The sequence below is a fragment of the Phascolarctos cinereus genome, unplaced genomic scaffold, assembly GCF_003287225.1.
Source record: "Phascolarctos cinereus isolate Bilbo 61053 unplaced genomic scaffold, phaCin_HiC Scaffold_460;HRSCAF=1076, whole genome shotgun sequence".
Lineage (NCBI taxonomy): Eukaryota > Metazoa > Chordata > Mammalia > Diprotodontia > Phascolarctidae > Phascolarctos > Phascolarctos cinereus.
The window spans coordinates 23,309-28,159 of NW_027555803.1; the positions used below are offsets into that span (position 1 = coordinate 23,309).

The 4,851-nt window shown below is 37.9% G+C and overlaps 1 pseudogene; it reads right to left on the bottom strand.

Annotated features, from left to right (window-relative positions):
• Positions 1-573: 573 nt before the first annotated feature.
• Positions 574-2,076, bottom strand: LOC110204478 (target of rapamycin complex 2 subunit MAPKAP1 pseudogene; annotated as a pseudogene).
• Between the last annotated feature and the right edge of the window lie 2,775 nt (positions 2,077-4,851).

The window sequence follows — 4,851 nt, forward strand, 5'->3', positions numbered from 1 at the left end:
ACAAACAAATGAGGGTGGGGTGCCCTGGATTATTCTAACCATGTAAACGTATTTACCTTTTCTTAATAGAATCAATCAGGACTGAATATGAAGTGAGCTTATATCCATTTTTTTAAGATTATGCCAGTTTATTTTTTTTAAAAAGTACACATTTTGTTTGGTATTAACTTGAAGACATTTGATTGTGCTCTAAGTGACATCTTTCTTTTAAATTTCAATGTTTTATATCAGGCAGTGAAAAAAAGTAGAAGTCAATTTTTTTTTGATTGTATGTGCTACATAATGGAGTTCATCCAGCATGTGATCTTGTCTGGCTTCTAATCCAAATATCTGTCCTCCTCATTTGAGTGTTAGCCCCAACTGAAGGGGCTTCAGTGAAACAGCATAAGGTGGCCCACCAAATTCTGGGTTCCATTCTGTCCTCTACATGGTAGTCAGGATCTTTCAACCATGAGAAACTGTCCAGAGGCTAGTGCTGTCCCTTGCTGATGCTCACCAAGGCTGTGGGGAGCTGCTGCTGTTGCTGCTGCTGCTGTGAAGGGTGGCACATCAGTGTTTTTGTTCCAGCCATTACTACTTCCCTGATTTCTTCTCCTGGAAGGTAAAGCTTGTTCTCCTGCTCAGTTTCCTTTGTTTCTGAGCAAAGTAATCAGCCCAGACATTGCTTGCTTGGGATTTCAGAATATAGTTCACCTCCAGCACAGTCTCATTGACAATAACAGCATCTGACTCAAACTAGTGATGTTTGTGGTCGTGATTGCTTAGATAGGTAAGTTTAAATATCATGTGACTTGGGCTTTTTTCTTCAGCAAGGGCCCAGGCACATAGCAGGTCAGAATCAATTGAAATGGGCTTCTGTTTAAGCCAGAGTTTTGTGCTGGCCTCTTGGTTAGTGAAGAAGTCTATCTCCACTTTGTCTCCAGAGATACCTACCTGCACAGCTATAGTGAATCTGAGTTGGTGAATAGTGTTAACTTTGAAAGATTTGTAATGGTGATGGACAGCATGTCTTGGACTGTGGCTATGTCAGTCTGAGGATACTCCTCTGAAATCCCTTCTCCCCTGGCACTGTTCTGTCACACAAGGCAGAACTCCAAAGTACTCTGGCTCTCCAGGGTGCATTCTAAGTCCATGGGGACATTGGACTCATTCTGTTTCTCCAGGCAATACCAAGGACCTGCTCCCTTCTGAGAGCCCTTCCTCCACTTCGTTGCCTTCTGTAAGATGTCCTTTATGGTGATCTTCTTACTGTCCACCTAAGTAAGGGAGAATCCATGAGCAGCATTTATTTGAACAAAGAGCAACTATTTGGAAGAGATGAATATTTCTCAACCAAAGCCAAAGTACTGAAGCCAAATTTATGAATGGGCTCATTGGAATGCAGGGGAGGGAAGTCTATGTCAACCTCACCATCATCCTCAGCAATATGGAGACAATAAGCTCTGACATTGTCATTGAACTTGTGTTGTCATCCTTCACTTGTATACTGCCAGCAGATTAGACCAATTAGGTCAACACATATGCCATGGCCAAAACTGCCATGCCTTGTATGCAATGAGAGGTAGATATCAATTTTTTTTTTTGTTGCAGTGGTCCCTACATGACGTTTACTCAATTTTGAATACTTCTTAAAAAAGATTATTCAGCTAAAATGGTCACTGCTCTAGGCACAAGGAGAAGAGCAACTGTTTCCCCACACTTGAAGACTTGACTTCAAAGTTCTTTTTTTTTTCAAACAATGAGCTGAGGTCCTCTGCTAAATGAGAAGCATTTCTTTCCATGAGGAATTTTTGCATTTTCTCTTGTTGTCTCTCTTTTTGAAGTCAGTCTAATCTTGGAGCTGTGTTTGAGCATCTTCTGATGCCAAAGTCGCAATTTGAAGTAATGTCAACAGATTGAGTATAGACATAGCCCTGAGTTTCAACACTACTCCCTGGATTTTTGATCCATTCCAGATCTGCATCATGATCAATCATGACCAATCCTGACCATCTCACACATTCCCATGTCATTGCTTGTCATATAAGTTTGCCAGGTATGAGCCAGGATGATCATTGGGTTATCCAAGAAGGCCATTCTTTATGGAGGCCAATTTCCTTAAAAGTCTGCTTTCTCCTCTTCATATCGTTTAAAGGGACCACTGAAATCCTCAAGGCATGGGAGTGGGAGGAGGGTCACTATTTGGGTTAGGACCCTACTCCCAGGACTGATTCTGCTGCACTTACTGGAGCTCTCCCCTTGTCTCAAGTCAGGTTCAGACAGCCCCGCAGCCAGAGCTCTGGCTCAGAAGCTCAGGCACAGCACTGTGCCCCACCTGTACCCATTCTTGAATAAATCAAAACCATGATTTAAGGGAAGTGTAATACTCAGAATTAATTAATTAATAACTAGAATTACTTGTCTGAAAGGTGGAACTATCTCAGAAACAGAATTATTCTGGAGGTGTAAAAACAGAGGAAGGAGTAGGAGTATGCAAAATTGAAAAGAACCATTAGCCCAGGGTCAAACAGGGAAAGAGGCAAGAGAAGGCAGAAGTGAGCTGTGGCAGAGATGGTAGATATCTGAAGTTATTATCTTTATAAATATCTTGATGCAGAAAGTTGTTGCTGTTGCCACCAATTTTAACCACCTATCCATGGAATAAAGAATACCAATAAAAAGCTTCCTTTCCCCCTGCCTAACCACAGACATCTTAATATAATCTGCTGCTTCATTAGAATAATTCATTCAGAATTAAAAGATTAGAGCTCTACAACTGAAGAAAATCTCAAAGGCCAACTAGTGCAAACTTCTCTTTTCATAGATAAGGAAACAGCAGCTCAAGAAGGATAATAATTTCCCTTCAAAAACATTGCAATTCTGCCAGTGGCATAACTTGACTTTCCTGACTTTTGTGGAGACAAATGAAATGTATTATTAAACAGGCATTTATTGATCTGAGACTATGTGCTGAACATTTTTCCTAAGAGTTGGGGAATTAAAATGAATAAAAAAGTAATATCTCACCTCAAGGAGCTTATATTCAAATTGGGAAGACAACATGCCGGTACATATATGATACATATGGAGTAAATTAAAAGTAAAGTATTAATGATGATGATGATGATGACAACATTAATAATAGCGATAACATCATTTAACACTTATATGGTTTGTAAACTTAGGGAGTGGATGTAGGTTATTTTATTATCTCCATTTTCCAGATGAAGAAACTGCAGACAACAGAGGTTAAGTGACTTGTCCAAGTCACACAGCTACTATATGTATGTTGCCAGATATGAACTCAGGTCTTCCTGATGCCTTGCCCATATTTCACTACATGAACTAACTAGGTTAAATGAGAAGGAAAAACCCTATCAGCTTGGGCAACTTTGAAAACAAAACAAAACAAACAAACCAAAAAAAACTTTTTGCAGTAAGTGGGAATTGAGCTGAGACTTAAAAAGAGTCAGAGAATCCAGAAAGGCAGAGTAATATATGAATGGGTAACAGGTGGGACAAAGAGAAAGAGATGGGGGGCTGAGGTAAATGTTTGAATGACTACATGTAGGTATCTGAAGCCTAATCATAGAGTAAGTGGAAAAAAGTAAAGTATAAGAGAACTAGAAAGGGTAGGAAGTGGCCAGGTTATGAAGGAAGGACTTTAAATTAAAAAAAAAGGTCTTTTTTTAAATTAAATTTTTATTTTCAGTTCCAAATTCTCTCCATCTCTTCACCCTCTTCCCTGCTTAATGTGAAGGCAAGAAATATGATACTGATTATACATACAAAGTAATGCAAAGCAGATTTTCACATCAACCATGTTGCAAAAATAAGAGCAAGAAAAATAAAGTGAAAAAATATGCTTCAATCTTCACTTTGATTTAGTCAGTTCTTTCTCTAGAGGTGGATAACATTTTTCATCATGAGTCCTTTGGAATTGTACTGAATCATTGTACTGATCAGAATAGGTATCTTCCACAACTGATTTTCATTACGATATTGCTGTTATATACAATGTTCTCCTGGTTTAGGTTGTTTCACTTTGAATCAGTTTGCATCAGTCTTCCCAGATATTTCTGAAACCATCTTGATCACCATTTCTTATGTGGCAATAATATTCCATCACAATAGGCATCCCCTTAATTTCCAATTCTTTGCTACCACAAATGAACTGCAGTAAATATTTTTATGCACCTAAGTCTCTTTCATTTTCCCTTTATTTCTTTGAGATACAGACAGTAGTGCTATTTCTGGGTCAAAGAATATTCATAGTTACAGCCCTTTGGTCATAATTTCAAATTGTTCTCCAGAATGGTTGAACCACTTCATAACTCTACCAACAATATATTAATGTGCCTTTCCCCCACATCTCCTCTAGCACATGTCATTTTCCTTTTCTGTCATTTTAACCAATCTAATGGGCATGGGTGGTATAGTAAGTTATTTTAATTTGCATTTCTCTAAATTTCAGTGACTTAGAGCATTTTATATGGTTATTGATAGCTTTGAGTTTTCTTCTGAGAACTCCCTGTTCTTATCCTTTGACAATTTATCAAATAGATCAATGGCTTTTATTTTTTCATAAATTTACCTCAGTTTCCTATACATTTGAGAAATGAGACCTTTATCAGAGAAACTTGCTGTAAATCCTCCAGTTTCTTCTGCTTTCCTTTTCATTTCAGCAGCATGGGTTTGTTTTTACAAAACCTTTTTAATTTCATATAATCAAAATTATCTGTGCTACCTTCCATGATCCTCTCTATCTTTTCTTTGGTCATAAACTTTTTCCTTATCTGTAGGTCTGATAAATAATTTTTTTCATGATCTCCTAATTTGATTATGATATTATACTTTATGGCTTAATCACAT